The following is a 17,813-nucleotide window of genomic DNA, read 5'->3' as shown; positions in this document are numbered from 1 at the left end:
ATGCGCCTAAAACAAAAGAGGATGAATTCTTATTCATCTGCTCAGTTTTACACTTAAAAGAAACAAAAAGCTGTGCAAACCTTTCTCCCCAACCAGGTGGGGAAGCCAGTGTTTAGATCTGAGTAGTAAAGGTCTTAAACATGAAGAATTTTGGTATGATTCTCCTAATTTAGAAATTCAATTGTTTTTTCAGATGCATAACAAAAAAATAGATTAATATCAAGGACAGTTTTATCAGATATTCTGTATGGAATTTCAACGTGATTTATAAGGTAATGGCCTGCAAAAAGAAGCTCTGAATATCCCAGATAAGATGGGGATGGACAAGTCCTCAGGTCAGTTGCTTCATTTCACCTCTTCCTTTTTATTTTCTTTTTTTTTTATTTTCTTTTATTTTTTTTTTTCTCGAGCTAGTCATGTACTGCATTGTGAGATCTTGTACAGGTAATCTACATATACTTATAAGTGTTTCTTTAGTCAATACCTGATAACAGAGAAAAGTGCACCATTTATCCAACACTGTGAAGACTATTTCGTTATCTCAGACTTTAAAATTGTATTGCTGCTTTCTGAAACAGTCTAGGGCTGAATTAAAACATCTGGTTAGACAGAAACTCAATGTGAACTGTACATTTAGATACCCTTCACTCTAGGATAGGGAAAGTTAGAGGAAATAACCTTGGTCTAATGAAGACATAGGGACAGAAGAAATCTAGGCCTGAAAAATGGGCAGACAAACTCCAAATTTTGAAGCATTTTGTAAACATTGACCTCACACTTCTCTATAGTACTCAATACTGGGAAAAAAAAAAAACCAACAACAACAACAAAAAAAACACTACTCAAAACTGTTTCACAGATCAAAGCCCCATATTCAGCTGTCCTACTGTTCTGATCAACCTGTTTCCCATCTGTTTAGGAAGTTCCCACTTCTTAATATATGTTTCCTGCACTGAGGAACTGGAAGGAAGCAGATGAGAAACGACAGATGTTGATTAGAGAAAAGATTGGAGACTGTAGTGTACAGTGGAAAAAGGAGCTCAAACTACTGTCAGAGACAGTACAGCTGCTGCTACTGTTGTTTAAATCTCCTGAAAACACCAGCATCTTCCATAACTGTTGTTTAGGGCTATCTGCCAATACAAAGAAGGTGAGAATACAGCATGTTCAGCAGTGGAATGGGTTCAGGCTGTTGGGGATCAGAAGCACGGCAGTTGAAGGAGAGAGACCGTGGAGATAACAGAGTTGATGGAAAAACAAAGGCATCTCTGGGGATCAAGTCAAACTACCTAAACATAGCCTTGAACTGTGTCTCTCTCAATCTTCACTACACATGGAGACTAAGAACTGAACTGAAACCCCAACAAAAAGTAGATACATGATGAATACCAATCCTTTGGGTGTGTAGGCCAGAGTAGTATTTAACTGGATGTTTAAATACAAATCATTTAACAGAATGATGCCATTCTGCTAATATTAATAATCCTACAATATTATAGTTATAATGCATTATTTAAAGGAGATCATTCTAGCAGTAAAAGGAGAAAAATGAAAAGAGTTATGATCCTAAAGCAGGAAAAAGACTTCTGTGCCCTTGAGTTTGCGAAGTGGCTTGGCATGATTAAGAAAAAACATTACTGGAACAGTATTCAAGAGCAGATCCAGTTCAGCAGCAGATAGTAGCTTAGCTTAAAGCCACTGGATTAAGACTGGATGGAAATTTAAACATGTATCTTGGTTTGAAATAAGATATGATTTAATAGCTCAGTGGAAACAGACATTGGCTGCTTTAAAGTTCTTTTTTTTACCCTTCTTTTTAAAAGTCTCACATGTCTCAGATAGACTATTATTACAATAACTACAGTGCCGGATGAAATAGCAACCTTTTGCCTAGTCATTACTTTCTTGGCTGTTTAGTTTCATACAGTAGATTATCACAACACAAAGACTACATGGCAGTTGAGTGATCTGCAATGATTTTCAAGTGAAGGGCAATTGTGTAGTGTATCAAAGGTTTCAATATTTCTTTCAAATTGTTATGCATATAAATATCGCCTACAAGTAGCAATTTTAATGCAAAAATTAATCCCCCTTCTTTATCTAAAAAGCTATTCCAAGTAAAAGGAAAGGAAAAAGGACATCTTTGTCAGCTGCCTAAGAAACAACGTTGTGAAATTTAATCCCTTCATGCATTAGGAAGTTTTCCTGAAGAAATACTCAGATCTGACAAAGAAATCAACTTTCCCATGTTCTGCATCTGAGTTAGCTGGAAGAAAAATAGAAAAGGTTGACAAATGATCAGAGAAGCAATTGGTAAAATATTGCTTGTTGCTGAACAGAAGCATTCTGTGCTAGATGGAGAAGGGGAATTGGTTTGTTTCTTCCCAGCTCCTCAGAACAGAAATAAAGTAAACATCTAACAGGTTTGGAAAAGCCAGGCATTTCAAACACTGAGTTGCTTCTATCTTTTCATGCTCTGAGTCACCATAACTGAGCCAGACTGACATTAGTCAAATAAAACTATTTTGGGGCATAGTATAAATGTGCTTCTTAGGACCAGTCCTTCTAATATCTTGGTCAGTTCTAGAGCATTTTACCCATCTACTGTTGAATCTCATTAAGTTCTTGGGACAAAGACTGTCCTCTTCTTACTAACAGCTATAATACCAAGCTGTGCAAGGTCCAGAACATGAATTGTTGATGGTCTAAATATGTATTTAAGTCTCTCTGTGGCTTTCAGAGCACTGTATAAACATAAATGAAGAGCAGTGATATCATTCCCTGTTCTGCATGGTTCATAAATATGGTTGGGAAAACAAAAGCAGCTCAAAGTTAATTATACTAAATAGTGAGAAGGAACAGATAAGAGGAGTCCTGTTCTCTAGCCAAAGTAAAGAAGGTTCAAAGATAGTATCATATGCTTTGTACTCACGTTTTTTAAAGCAATTTCTCTTGTACGTATTGCACGTCAATCACTGGCTACATGCAACATACCTTGAGACATACTTGTCTTGCCTAGATAAAAACTGTTCAGAAGGATTCATCTTACCCAGCTCCTATTACCAACATGCTCCTTATGTTCAGCATCTAAGCTAGTCATCTAGGCTCCTCAGTAATCAACCGAAAGAGATGGGTACCTACAGAGAGTGATTCACTGTAGACAAGGCAATTCATTCTCTGGATATGGTCGTCCCTCTACAGCAATTATTAGTTATCTAGTTCAACTCGCTGCATAACCATTAAATAACTAAAATTAAGTGAGATGAATCTCACACTGTGTTGCTGTCTAGACTAGACTAAATTTCTTTAGGACAGATTTGAGTAACAAATTGCCTCCTTTTTGCTGCGTTTGGCAACACTAGTGCAAACAAACTGAAACCAATCAAAAAGGAGACTGAGAGATAATGATTACAAAAATATATATTGGGACAGATTTTAACACTGACTGCAAATGGCATATAAACTCTTGATACTCTAGTTTAAGCAGCAATCACATCTTCAATTTGCATTGTAACAGATTCAATCTGTCAAATAAACAGTAACTCTAGGTATGTAAAGTAATTACCATTTAACATTTCTATGCTGAGCCAATCAAAACCTAAGAAGGATCAAAACAGAATTAACTCACTGAAGTACATTACACTCATATAAAGTTGGAGTTCCAGGTAAGTTCAATATTTTCCCTGAGTTTATTTCCCACATGAAGCAGGGAACAGCTTACCTTCAGATAGCTGAAGTACTTTCCTATGGTAATAGTCTTTTCACCTCAGCTTCAGCCACCTGCAAGAGAACAACTGAACTGCAATTAATTTGTCTGTAAAACTGAAATTCCTACTGTTTGTTTTGACAAATGACACCATACCTTGTCTTTTCAAGTAGCCTGGATCATGGAGTGATGGAATAGATAGGGGCAAGAATGATTCCCTAAGTGACAAACTAAACAAGGTTTTTCTTCTGAATCAAAAACAAACAAACAAACAAATAAATAAGTAATGCATGAAAAGAATAAGATTTAAAAAAAAAAAAAGAAAGAAAGAAAGAAAAGAAAAGAAAAAAAAAAAAAAGAAGACTTTTTTTGTGAAGATATACCTGTGCGTAACTTTGATACCTCTTTGTAGTGAAGTTTCATAAGCAATTCATAAAGCTTGGGCAGGGTAGGTTACAGATGTTATCATTCAGTGATCAAAAGTCCTTTGGATGTGTTTTATGGAGGATTTCCTGTTTCTACTGTTCAAAATGTGAAAGACCCCAGGCTGACTTCATATCACACTTATAAATAGTGCTGCTATTCAGGTAGGTTCAATACTTTACTGATTTCTCTGTTCTGTAGAATCATGGAATCATACAATCGCTCAGGTTAGAAAAGACCTTGAAGATCTTCAAGTCCAACTGCAGCCTAACCATATTACCCTAACTCTAACAACCATTTACTAAATCGTGTCCCTGAGCACCACATCCAAATGGTTTTTAAACACATTCAGGGATGGTGACTCAACAACCTCCCTGGAGAGCTTATTCCAGTACTTGTCAGTCAAAAAAAGCCCACAGCAGTTAGTTTTAAGCTAAAACTCAACTCACTATTCAAGGAATTTCCAAAAAGAAAATACTGTTCAGCTGCCTGGATAGAAAACTACTCTCTTTATGAAACAGATGAAAGTGACTTTTTGCAAGTCTGGGGATTTTTACACACTGCATCAGTTTAAGATCATACAGCCCCTAGCTGTTTGTTTGCTGCTGGGCCAGAGGTTCTCATCCTACTGACAAGAGAGAAATTAGGAAAAAAATATGAAGTTGCCTCAACTGCTTCAGCCAAAAAATAAATAATTAAATTTAAAGGGTATCATTTAATAGTTCCTGGCGTAAGCATAGGATGGACAGCTGGAGGCAGAAACATTATAAAAAACCTTCATAGCAAGGTTACTCAAGCTGATCTGTGTTTTCCAAGCAAAATAATTTCAGAACTTATTTTTATAAGTTCATTAAGAGCAGCACACGGATGGCAACATACATATTTAGAAGTAATATATGTCACTTACTTATGTCACTATATGTCACTTCCTACAGTCTTTCAATGAAAGATTTGAGTTAGTTTTTCCTTCCCTTTCCTTTGTGTCTTCACCATTTGTGTATGGATCATGTGGCAACCCATCTGAGTGAGAAAAGTAAGACTGGATAGCAGTGGGCAAGCTCAAATACTCTTTAATTGCAGTCCAGCCATTCTTTACATTTCCAGTCTACTCATTTTCACTTACAAGTAAGGTTTTGTTGTTTCATCCAAATTCCACTGAAAAATCAACAGATAAGCAGGGAAAGAGGACATACTGATAGGAAATATGACCTGACTGCAAACAATACACTCATCCCTGGAAATGAGAACAAAAATATTGAGAAAATTTGCACTGGAAACAAGACTGTGATGATGAATGGAGATATATAAATGTGAGGATTTATATCTGCTGAGAATATAGCTCATTTTGACATTTGTACAAATGGAAGTTTATGAGTAGACTCCTAGACTGGCATATGACCTTCTGCCAGCTGCAGACCTGCTGAGTGGGCAAACCTGCAGGTTCTATTCACTTCAAAGACTTTCACAAAAGCTATTCAGATAAACAGTTGCTACACATTCCTCAAGAATACCTAGGGCATTACTCACCAAGATACACCAGGGATGCTGGGCCATTAAGTCACAAGGAAAGCTACCTTCCTCCTCAGGGAGAAATGACTTTAGGATCTGTGCTTTGAGAAGAAAAAATCTTGCAGATGCTCCTCCTTAGGTGATGTAATTCTGCCCTGCCCCACATTTAGGGCTATGTTGTTATTGCAATAACTTATCCTTGATTGTCTTGGGTGAACTTGTCAGCACCAGCCTTTTTTTGCTTCTTGTGTATCTTGCAGATGCTCCCCTCCATCTGCAACATCACGAAAAAATTAGCAACAGGAACATGGATAGACATATGCTTAGAAGCTATTTCTATAGTTCCAGATACTTGCCCCTCATCTCAGCCTTTTGAACCTTCAATATTGAAGCCAGCTACACTGAATTCCTTGAAAAAAATACATATTGGAAAGATATCTGAATGCCAAAACATTCTTTTCCTCAGTCAGTTATTTTTGTTACTAGTGTCAGCATGAGTAGCTTCTGGTACAATCACACTCCTTTTAATTACTGAATCAGCCATATCCTTCCAAATTCATTCTAAATTGTCATCCTCCTTGTCAGAGACAAGAACGATTTCTTGAACACCAGAGCATTGATAATTACTGTTGCCAATGTTTTTCACAGCAGTATATTCGCTCTCTCTAAGAATAAAACTGTTGAAAATAGACTTAAGTCAGGGAGCAAGAATATAGTATTTTTTATATTATCTTCTCCCTAAGGAAAAAACTGTTCTAAGATACAGAAATTGGTGAACACATTTATTTCAGCAGTAGAAGTGTGGTTTTAATAAGATTCCCCCAAATAACTCTAGCAAAGGACTTAAAGAGGTCTCCGTTTTTATGAGTCTAAATTAATTGGCCAGTGTCGTGGCCAGGCTACAAAATTAAAATTAAGACGAAAATTCCACTGATTGCTCCCGTAAGCCTTACGGTCATAGGCAGTAAGGTCTAACAAACAGCACCTGATACTTGTAATATTGCAAGCATCCGCTTCAAACAGTTTTTAATTGGCATTTAAGCTTATTTTAATCACAAGCCAACACTTGGGATAAACAAACCAAAGAGAATGGGAAATTTAAATGCCAAAAACCAAGTAATGACCACAACTAATGTTTTTTCTGCTTGTTTCTGGAAAAAAAAAAACAAAAAACAAAACAAAACAAAACAAAACAAAACAACACATTTTCTAAAATCAGATGTTTTAAATATCTAAACAGCATCATTATTTTTAACTTTCTTTTGAGGTCTAAACATTTTCTAGTACTAGTAGGGAAACAGCTACTTGTTTTTGTTCTTGTTTGGTTTTGTCATGTTTTTTTACTTGCTTGCTTTGTTTCTTCATTATAACAACTATTGTCTTACTGTGTTAGCAAATTAGGGTTTTCTTTGGCTACCTTTGGTATGCTTTTCCTTCTTCTACAATTAATGAAATAATCTCTTTTTATATAATCAACAATATCCCAACACCAGCTGGACCAGACAAGACAATGTAGATGGGCACAAATGCTAGCAAGGTTGATGTTTCGTTCTGGAATATGCATGTGGCATCAGTTCCTTAGTTGGAGACTCACTACTTTGGATAAAATTCCACTGATTTACTGGACAAGACACACACATTTTTTTCATGTCCCTGTAAAACACAGACGTTGGTAATGAGCTATCTTATTGCACAGACAATGGCACAGAAAAAGAAATGCAAAAAAAATGACATTTGCTTGCCCACAGTCTTACCAAATACGTAAATTATAGCTTACTTAATCATAAGAGCCTGGATATATGTGTGGGTATTTCTTCTTTTGTCCCTGTTCTTGATGCTGTGTTTCTTTTTTGTTTTTTGTTTTATTTTTGGGGGCTTTTTTTTTTTTTTCACTTTTCATCTTCTATTAAAACACAACATAGGAAATTAGATTAAAAGAGGGGAAATTAGATTAAACAAAAGGAAATTAAATTAAGCAAAATTGTTACAAGGCCGTGAAAGCTTTGACTGAAACCAGCCTTTGGAAATGAATATCTTCAGACTTCTTTTGACATTGATAGCTCTCAACAGCCACCATGATGTTATGCAAGAGCAATTCAGACTGTGCTAACCAGAGGCCCTCTTGAATTCTGATTTGCCTTTCCATCCTGGATCTGAGTTCCCAGCTCAATGCAAATGAAAGTCTAGAAGGATTTCTTAGTCCTACTGAAGTTGGTTATTCTGATTGTGGCCTCAGAGAAAGTGACTATTTCACCATACTTAACAACATTTTTCTTCTTATCTCAAGTATAACATCAAGAATTTCAAATAGACAAGTAGAGATTCTGATGGCCCTCAGATGATTTAAGTTGGAAGTTGTGAGACAAAAGCCTGCTTTGGACATGTCTTATTTTTTATTTTCTTTCTCTAAGCACCTACTTCTGGCCATTCACTCTCCTAGGTATTTCCAGAAGATCCCTCCTGACATGAGTGTGAAAAGAACATCACAGAATGAATAATGGACACAGAATGGTGACATAAAATTTTCTCCATGGATGCTGCCAACTGCTGGTTTAGAGGAAAGGAAACACAAGAAAGGGAATGCAGGCCTGATGGTCATTAGAGGTCACTTTCTTCCCTTCACTTTACCCCAGCCTTCCCTGGCATACTTTCCCAACTGCTAAAAAACTTTTAAATGCTCTGCAGATGGAAAAGACTACTTACTTGTTTACTGTTTGTAAATGAGACCTTTTAAAAGGATTGGAAAAGACAATAAGAATTTGAAAAGATACCATCTGTTAAAAATCTTAGGACTGAAAGGCATTAATGTCATGAAATCTACTTCCTGCACAATAATATTGGTAGAAATTCGTAGAATGTCACAACAAAATTAGCTTCTTCACATAACTTGGTGAGAGTTGGATTTTTCTGACACATCCAGTTTAACTTAAACTCTCATGTACAAGAATAGCCTTGTAGTTTCTACTGTATGTAGATGTGGTAAAAAAAAAAATGAACTGTTGCAGTCAGAGAAGTAGGAAGTGTTTCTGTAACCATATCTGAAAAAAACAGAGATCTGATGTTGCCAGGAATATTGGGTTTACATCTCAGAATTCATTATATAGGAAGGAAGATATGAGAGAAGGAGGAAGAGAGGGAGGGAAGGAGAGGAGAAAGAATGGAAGGAAGAAAGTAGAAAGAAGGAAAAGTAAGGATGACCAATGAAAGAAAGAAAAGGAGAAATCTAAAAGAAAAAGAAAGAAAACATCAAGGTGTTATTAAAAACAGGCAGCTGTCCTTTTTCAGCTGTTTTTTTTTTTTTTTTTTTTTTTTTTTTAAGGAAACAGTATTTGACAGTTGTTTTCAAGGAAAAGACAGTAAACTTGTAGATTTCATTTAGGCACTTCATTTCAGTCTTATCCTCTTCCTTGAAGTTAGGTGAAGACACCTAACTTGTGCAGCTGAGTACAGTGAGATTTGGAAGCCTTTGACTTTAACTTCTCTCCATCTAACTAAGTTAAAGATTTTGTTAGTGTTGCATATAGTATTTCATAAAATATCTTTAAAACAGGTACGTTTGAACTTCTGTAAGTCAGATGCTCAAAAGCTTCCTGCTGGAAACGTCTTTAAAACTATATAAAAACTGCTGTGCACTTTCTGATCTGATATCCACCTGTTTCACTTTCCCGGAAGACGGGTTGTAGAAGGTTGATGTTCAGTTCTCGTAGTCGAGAGACTTAATATGATCACATAGTCCAATATGTAAAAAAATCATGAAATAGTATTGTTAGTCTCTTGCAACATAATGAATGTGGTAGTAATCAGAAGAATCCTCTAAACCTTACCTTTCAATTAAAGAAAGGGTAAAACAGAAAACAAAACACAAGAAGAAATCTGTTGAATAATACTGTTTTTCTCCAAATGATTTTTCCACATTTGCTGCCAGAGCAAACACATGGTGCATGTTAGTCTGTCGGCCCTACATTAATTCATCAGCTGTAGGAACTGCAGTGGTTCATTTGCCAAAACCTGTTGCAGTAAATCCCTCTGTTTTTAAATTGTAACTCTAAACATCCTTTTAGCCTTGCAAAAGATTTTGAATGCAACTTATATATATTGCACTTCTAAAAGTACATTCCACACACATATATCTTTAAATTTTTCCACTTTTGGTAAAAGTGATATAAGCAGCCCATCACTGGTTGCTTTCAATTCCTCCTCTATCTAGTTACAAAAAGAAGTCACTCTTATCTAAGAAACAGAAGGCTAGAATGTGCTAACTGGTTTGCTTTGCTTCCAACAGGGAGCTGTGCAAGCAGTCCAGGCAACAGCTGTGCCTTAGCATTATTGTTTTCTGGTCTTTCATTGGTTTTTATGGGAAAATAGACACCTTGTCAGGTTCCTAACATGCAAGTGGATTTTTAGTCATTCTTCCAACATACGTCAATTTTTTAAGAGTCTTCAATGACTTATTAAAACAAGTTTACTGCAAGGTGTATTCTTATTAATTAGTGATCTGTTTAATTTGATGGCTTTTTTATAAGCAAGCTTTCACTGTGGAAGAGCACTCCTTTCTGAAAGAATGGTCAGTTGCTGGAATGAGTTGGCCAAGGGGGTGGCTGAGCCAGCAGTGTGCTCTTGCAGCTCGGAAGGCAAATGGTATCCTGGCCTCCATCAGGAGAGGGGTGGCCAGTAGGGATAGGGAGGTGATTGTCCTTCTCTGCTCTGCTCTTGTGAGGCCCCATCTGGAGTGCTGTGTCCACGTATGGAGCCCTTAGTAGAAGAAAGACGGTGAGCTGTTGTAAGGATCCATAGGAGGGCCACAAGGATGATCAGGGGGCTGGAGTACCTCCTCCGTGAAGACAGGCTGAGGGAGCTGGGCTTGTTCAGTCTGGAGAAGAGAAGGCTGCAGGGTGACCTCATTGCAGCCTTTCAGTACCTGAAGGGAACCTATAATCAGGAGGGTTGTAAACTCTTTGAAAGGGCCAATAATAGTAGGACAAAGGGAAATGGTTTTAAGTTGAAAGAGGGAATATTTAGGTTAGATGTTAGGGGGAAGTTCTTTACTAAGAGAGTGGTGAGGTCCTGGAACAGGCTGCCCAGGGATGTTGTGGATGGAGGTGTTCAAGGCCAGGTTGGATGGGGCCCTGGGCAACCTGATCTAGTAAATATGGTTGTTTGGTGGCCCTGCCAGGCAGGGGGTTGGAGCTTCATGATCCTTGAGGTCCCTTCCAACCCGGAACATTCTGTGATTCTGTGATTCTGTGGTGGTTGAGTCACCATCCCTGGAAGTACTGAACAAACAATGATACAGTACTAAGGGACATGGTTTAGTGTGGAAATGTTGATGGTAGGTGGACAGATGGACTTGGAGGTGATATTGGTGGCCTTTTATGTCCTTGGTAATTCTATGATTCAGTGTTGCCCAACTCATATTTTCTGTACTAGGTAATGCTAAGGTGGGAACTCTCACTGTATTGCTCTAAAACACTCTATGGGAAGGTAAGGAGAGACTCACAAGTTTTATGATGATGTGAAAGTTTTCCTCTGTTCTGAAATATTACAAGAATGACTTGTGAAAAACAGTACAAGTAATCACAATTTTCTTCATTAGATTAGTACTTAGAACTGAAAAAATCTTAAATGCACCAAGTTTTTTCCAAACAAGTGTTTCCTTCTCATTTTTAATTTTTTTCTCTCTCTCATTCTCTCTCATTCTCTCTCTTTCTCTGAAGGAAAAGAGACATGCGCCTTGATCTACAGTCATGCTAAATGAACCTTCAGGGTTGAATAATCATTACTGCTTCAAAACCCTTGTACAATAAAGGCAAAAGGAAAGGAAGCGATTGAGGAATCCCATCGACCCCACTGTTTTAGATCATAGCAAATAATATACCTACGAAGAAAACAAGGTAATTTGCAGTGCCCCATAGAAAGATTATTCTCATTCAAGACAGTCAGCCAACACAATTCAGTGTTTCCTTATCCTAACCTTTCCAACTATTTCTTCTTCACTTTAGGAATTTATTTTCAGATAAAAAGATTCAGATAAATATATATGTACACTGATAAACATTTATTACTTTAGTAAAGCTGTTTAAAATGTCATTCAAATATTATTTTATCTCTGTTTATTGCACAAAAATTATTAGCCAAAATTTCTAAATCAGTTCTGCATGTAATTATTCAATTTTCTATTTTTATTTTCTTTTTCCAAAACAACAGATTATGTTAACTCACCATATTTTCCCCTAGAAATTTTTGGTCTCACATTGCTAACTCCATAAGTAAAAGAGCCTTTGTGGTTTAGAAGACTGACAATTTTTCCATAGTCTTCTGAGATAGAGGTAATCTCTCTTGGAACTCAGAAAAGAAGCCTGTATTAGACTATATTTTCCCTGATTTGTTTATCACTATGCCTGTGAATCTAGAATGAGAGAAAGGTGTTAAATACTGTTTCTGTCCAACTAAATCAATAATAACAAATAAACAGTCCTGGTTTCCTTTCATCCCCCAGTTTTAACAGGATTAGGCATGAGATATACACAGTGTTCTCAGACACTGAAAATGTGGTTCAGATGTTTGCTCTGGCAAGAATGAGGTTAGGTGTTTGCATTCATCCACTTATGTATGGCCAGTTGCCATTTATTCATGTATGTTTGCACTATAAATATTGATGCTTGAAAAATGACCAAAATCTTCTGGAGGCTAAAATCAGCTTTTATTCACCTGAGCTGGAACTTGCAACCTTGATTCCTATAAAGCTCAACATGTCTCAGAGAAACTCCCCTGCCTTCATCCAGACAATTATTTATCACAGGTGTTATTTTTCCCTGAAGTACCAGAGGTAATTCTATAATGATATATCATAATTTACAGTAAAAGAATGAGAAGAAAGAAGAACTTGCTTATTTTAATTCATCTGTTTCTACATTAGCTCCTCAATAAGACAGACCGTGCTGGAAGAAAAAAAGAGCTTCCTCCTTACATTTTAGGTTCTCTCTTTAAGTGTCACTATTTGGAAAGAAAAAACTGCCCAATTCCCACACTTCTATCCAATTCATCCTTGTACCTTCTCCCTGCAGCAGAATTTTGTCCGTCTGTTCCTGCAGAATAAGGAATTTTTTCTACATACTTGTCTTCAGTCCTGTTGTGTGGACTTCTCAGCTTTTCAGGTGACTCACAACCAAAAATGAAAACATCCTTTAAGAAATACAATTCTTGCATTTATTTAAATTTTTCTTTCAGTAAAAGATGGAATGAGTAAGAAAATATGAATATAATGAGAAACAAAGTGGTGCAATGTTAGGATATTTCAGTAGACACAGAACAAAAAATGTAGATTGGAAAGATGAGAATGAAACTGGACAAAGGCAATATCTGGAATTCTGGGTAATAAAATGGAGAGAATATTCAGTGCATCTCCAATTTTGGATGACATACACACACAGAGGGTAAAACCCTGGCTATATCTCAGCCAGTGGCATGACTCCCATTAACGTCAGTGGGTCATGATTTCATCTACAATGCATGAAAAGAGTCTGCCAGCTCTTCTGTGCTCCCGGGGAGAGAAGAGAAGCTGCACAACATTGTACCTACTGCCTCTAAGTGACGCTCAGCTCTGACATGTAAGATCTGTCCAACCTTTGAAATTTTTCTCAGGACACTGCATTTGTTTTCAATTCATGTGGAAATCTCTGCTGTTTTCCAGAGTTTCCAAAGCCTGTACTTGTCACAGGCTAACCACAGAAGAAGAGGGTTCCAGCACTTCCTGTGACATTTAGGAGGAGAGTTGGGTCAGCTCTGCATGGTTTTCAAAATCCCAGTCATCACATAAATGTTGTTTGTGGGAAAGAAAAGAAACACTTCAGTGCTGCAAGAACAACCAATTTTTCAGGAAGTTGCTCTGCTCTTTGTACCATGCCTAGACTGAGGGCAAGACAGAAAACTGTTAAATTACTGTCTCCATCACAGGCACTCAGAAACTTCACTAGCTCACAGATGAGAGCAAACCATGCCTCTGCTTCAGAAATGAAGCCAAACATTTCGTTCTGTCTTTAAAAAGAGAAAATCTGATTTCATAGTCCCTGTTTTACACTTTTATGTTTTCCTCCTGGAACTTACACTTCTCTGTGTATTCAGTAAGTTGCATAAGATCATTTTATTCTTTGCAGTTTGTGGTTTCCTTTTACTGTAGACAAATTAAACCTAATTTATTTTCATCTATAAGATGATAACATTTGTTTCAGGGATTGGAGGCTTTTCCTTCAGATCACAAATAGCAATATTAGTGAGCTGATTCTCTTTGGGGTAAGATCTTGTCCTGAGAATCCCTGGGGCTCCCCACTGATTATTGCAGTGCGCAGTGTACAAAACATGCTGCTGTGAGACCACTGGCAACGCAAACCAAAGGTACTTTGGGCTATATTCCACTGAAAAACATAAGGTTGAATGGTTCTGTGGTGCTTTGCATAGGTGAGGCTTTGACTCAAATGCAGCAGTTAATCTCCTTCCTTGAAAGAATGGAAGAAAGAAATTTTAAATATTAAACCACCTCACGTGAGATGAATCCTCCTACAGTTCACAGATTTTCATCATCCTTTAACTATTGTTTCTAGTTCAAAATGTCTCAAAAGCATACTGCAAACACATGTATCTACCAATCAGATATGACTCCTCATGGGACCACACGTTCTGCTCCAGAAGAGGTGTTATAATGCCTTTCAGCTAAATTTAACTGTTTCCTACTTAACAGCTTCAACAGTATCCTCATGACTTTCTGTTTTCAAGGAGTCACCTTTTTCTCCATGTAGCATTTTCAGTACACTATTACTGAAAATTGTGGTGTTTAAAAAATGCTTCAAAAGAGTCGTAGAACTTTTCTACAATGACTCCTGCATATGATTGTGGCAAAGAGTCCAATAATAGTAGCTTTGACATTCCTGTTCTGTGCTATTGGAAGAAGACAGGAGAAGAAAAATAACAAATAGGATTAACCCAGAAGAATATTTGCTTTTACACTGGGTGTGTCCAACCTTTTGCCTTGCCTGGGCCACAGTGTGTAAAGAGCAATTGTCTATACAATATATAATATATTATTACATATATATAAGTAACAAAACTTTTTAATATATATTTTAATTAAAAGATAAGAATGAGGACAACAAAAGTATAAAACTAGTGGATTGGACACAAATGAAAATTTAGATGGTGCTGGATAAAGGAAGTAATGTCTACTCTTTGAGAGGTATTATCTAGGACTGTCCTGCAGCTCTGGATCAAGGCTTCTTACAACTGCATGTTTTCAGATGAGAGCTGAAGGATGCCCACTTTTTCACTAGGAAAGAAGTAGAAACAGATATAATAGGCAGCTGCCAGTAGAGTCCAAAAGAGTCAAGCTTGTTGGTGCCTTTGTTGCCAAATGCAATGGGAAGGATAAATGTGGGAATTACTGGTTTGGATTTTAGTCCTGTGCTTATTTGTTGTATAAGGGAAGTAGAGGTCTCCCCAGCTGGGATCCCACTGGAGTCCTCCACCACCTTAAGGAATGACACTGTGATGGAGCCACAGCTCTACATGCATTCAGAGATAGGACTGCCTGCTCCTTTCCTTCCCTGCCCTATTAACAATAGCTAGCCATCTGCACATGAAAAGAAGCATGAGGACACCTCATGACCAGTGTGAAGGTTGAGGGCTCTTGACATGGGGTGAAAAGGTATGGGGTGAAAAGGTACAAAGGAGGCAATTAAGAACCACAAACTGCATCTGCTGCTGCCAGAGGAGAACTGGGGACTCAGTCTGGTGTCATCCACAAACTTGCTGAGGGTTCACTCAGTGCCATCATCTATGTCACTGATGAAGATGCTGAAGATCACCAGTCTCAAGACTGAACCCCGAGGGACACTGCTCATGAGCAGCCCCCACCCTGACACATAACCATTAATCACAACTATTTGGCTGCATCCAACCAGCCAGTTCCTAATCCACTGAACAGTCCTTCCTTCAAATCCATACCTCTCCAATTTAGAGAGAAGGATGTGATGAGGGACCATGTCAAAGGCTTTGCAGAAATCCAGGTAGATTACATCCATCATCCTTCCCCTGTCCACTAAAGCCATTACTCCAACATAGGATACATCAGGCAAGATCTGATGAATTCTTAGTGAAGCCATGCTGGCTGTCTCAAATCACCTCTTTATCTCATTTGTGCCTTAACATAGCTTTTAGGAGGATCTGCTCCACCATCTTCCCAGACACAGAGGTGAGGCTCACCAACCTGTGGTTCCCTGGATCTTCTCTTTCTTCCTTTCTTAAAAAGTGGGAGTAATGTTTCCCTTTTACCAATCACTGAGTACTTCACCAGAAAGCCGTGATTTTTCAAATATGATGGAGAGCAGCTAGGCAATCACACCAGCCATCTCTTTCAGAACCCTCGGATGGTTATCAGCCTGCCCCATTGACTTACTTATACACATTCAATTTCACGAGGAGAGCTCAGACTTGTTCCACTCTTACAGTGGGACAGAAACCACTCCCCACACCCTCACCTAGAGGCTCATGGTCCTGGCAGACATGGAAAGCCTCACCAGCTGTGAAGGCTGAGGCAAAGCACTCACTGAGTACCTCAGCTTTTCCAGTCTCTGAGGAAGCCAACTCCCCATTATCTTTCACCAGAGGGGGAACACTCTCCTTGGCCTGTTTCCTCCTGCCTATGTACCCCTTCTTGTTATCTTTCACATCACTCCCCAAGTTCAGCTCCATCTGAGCCTTGACTTTCCTATCTCTGCACACACAGACAACAGCCATGTATTCCTCCCGGACTACACAGCCCTGCTTCCACTTCCTGTACATTTCCCTCCTTTCCCTCAGTTTAAGCTGCAGGTCCTTGCAATGCCACGACAGTTGCCTGCCTTCCCTGCTCTTCTGCTGTAGGATGGAGAGCCATTGTGCTCTCAGAAGGGTGTCCTTAAAGAGCTGACAGCTCTGTTCTGTATCCATATTCATAAGGACAGTTTCCCAGTGGATCCCACTCAGCAGTTCCTTGAGCAGCTAGAAGTTTGCTCTCCTAAAGCACAGGGTCCTAGCTCTGCTTTTTGCCAGGCCCTCATTCTTCAAGATCACAAACTCAACCAAGGCATGGTTTCTACAGCCCAGGCTGCCTCCAATCTTAACAATCTTAACAATCTTAAAAATGCTCTCCTCTGCATTAGTGAGCACCAGGTCCAGGAAGACTTCACCTCAGGTTGGTCCATCTATTACCTGAACCAAGAAGCTGTCCTCAACAGACACCAGGAATTTCCTGGATTGTCTGCCACCCACCGTGACACTTCTCCAACAGATAATTCCAGACAGTAAAAACCTGTTCACCTTCACTTTCTTATTTCTATGTGTGTTAATTGCCCACAACTTTTATGAATCTGCTTGACTGTTGTTTTATGAATATGTCAAATGTCATTCTTATTTATAAATTCGAAGATGACTCTCCTCATAGGGCTCATTTTCCAAGCCCTTAACAAGCCTTGCTGCCCTTCTCTGGACCTGCTCCAGCACCTCCATGTCCTTTCTGTACTGAGGTGCCCAAAACCGAACACAGTACTCAAGGTGAGGCCTCACCAATACCGAGTACAGGGGCAGGATGACTTCCCTAGACCTGCTCACCACACCATTCCTGATACAAGCCAAGATGCCACTGGCCTTCTTGGCCACCTGGGCACATTGCTGGCTCATATTCAGCTGACTGTGAAGAGTGAAAATCAGCACACCAAGGTCCCATTCCATCAGGCAGCTTTCCAGCCACACCTCCCCAAGCTTAAAGGGTTGCCTGGGGATGTTGTGACCAAATTGTAGGACCTGACACTTGGCTCCATTGAAACTCATGTCATTAACCTTGGCCCACCAATCCAGTCTATCCAGATCCCTCTGTTGTACCCTTCTTCCCTCTGGTAGATCAACACTCCCTCCTAACTTGGTGTCATCTGCAAACTTACTGAGGGTGCACTCAATCTTATCATCAAGATCATCAGTGAAGATATTAATAGAAGTGGCCCCAGCACTGAGCCCTGGGGGACGTCACTCGTGACTGGCCGCCAACTGGATTCAACTCCATTGACCTCAACTCTTTGAGCCTGGCCATCCCGACAGTGTGTTTTTTGTTTGTTTGTTTGTTTTGTGCCCCTTATGAGAGCTTCCGGTTTTT

General features: G+C 38.6%; 1 long non-coding RNA gene across 3 annotated transcripts in view; it reads right to left on the bottom strand.

Annotated features, from left to right (window-relative positions):
- Positions 1–17,813, bottom strand: part of LOC107311904 — a 46,049-nt gene that overhangs the window by 9,405 nt on the left and 18,831 nt on the right. For all 3 annotated transcript variants that reach the window (XR_001554289.2, XR_001554291.2, XR_004306750.1), the window contains exons 2-3: positions 5,657–5,912; positions 3,722–3,780 (exon numbers count right to left, since the gene is read on the bottom strand). This is a non-coding gene — a long non-coding RNA (uncharacterized LOC107311904). The remainder of the gene's footprint in view (positions 1–3,721; positions 3,781–5,656; positions 5,913–17,813) is intronic.

This window comes from Coturnix japonica, chromosome 3 (genome assembly GCF_001577835.2).
Source record: "Coturnix japonica isolate 7356 chromosome 3, Coturnix japonica 2.1, whole genome shotgun sequence".
Lineage (NCBI taxonomy): Eukaryota > Metazoa > Chordata > Aves > Galliformes > Phasianidae > Coturnix > Coturnix japonica.
Note: the sequence above shows the minus strand (reverse complement) of the source record. Positions and strands in the feature narration are given on the sequence as shown.